Source organism: Emys orbicularis, chromosome 19 (genome assembly GCF_028017835.1).
Source record: "Emys orbicularis isolate rEmyOrb1 chromosome 19, rEmyOrb1.hap1, whole genome shotgun sequence".
Classification (NCBI taxonomy): Eukaryota; Metazoa; Chordata; order Testudines; family Emydidae; genus Emys; species Emys orbicularis.
In genome coordinates, this window is record NC_088701.1 from 20,699,611 (window position 1) to 20,700,126 (window position 516).

Consider the following 516-nt stretch of genomic DNA (forward strand, 5'->3'; position numbering starts at 1 on the left):
TAAGGTACGCAAATTCAGCTACGTTAATAACGTAGCTGAATTCGAAGTACCTTAGTCCGAACTTACCGCGGGTCCAGACGCTGCAGGCAGGCTCCCCCATCGATGCCGCGTACTCCTCTCGCTGAGCTGGAGTACCGGCGTCGACGGCGAGCACTTCCGGGATCGATCCCAGAACATTGATTGCCTGCCGTCGGACCCAGAGGTAAGTGTAGACATACCCCTACACACTCCGCCAGTGGATCACAGCACTTCCAAGGAGTCATGTCCTCTCCATTTCATTTGAGATGCAAGAATCTATTCACATTGTACCTAGAATAAATTCCATCTGCTAGGTTCTTTATCAGTGGCACATTAGTGAGTAAGCATGAGTTTATAGTAAATAGAGTTCATACATATTTCTTTGTTTCCCCCAGGTTTGGAAAAGGACATCAGATGGCCATGGAATAGCCAAAGGACGTAAGGCCCTGAAATGCACATAGCTCTAACTTAGCGGGGACTTTGGAAACATCCCTGAAG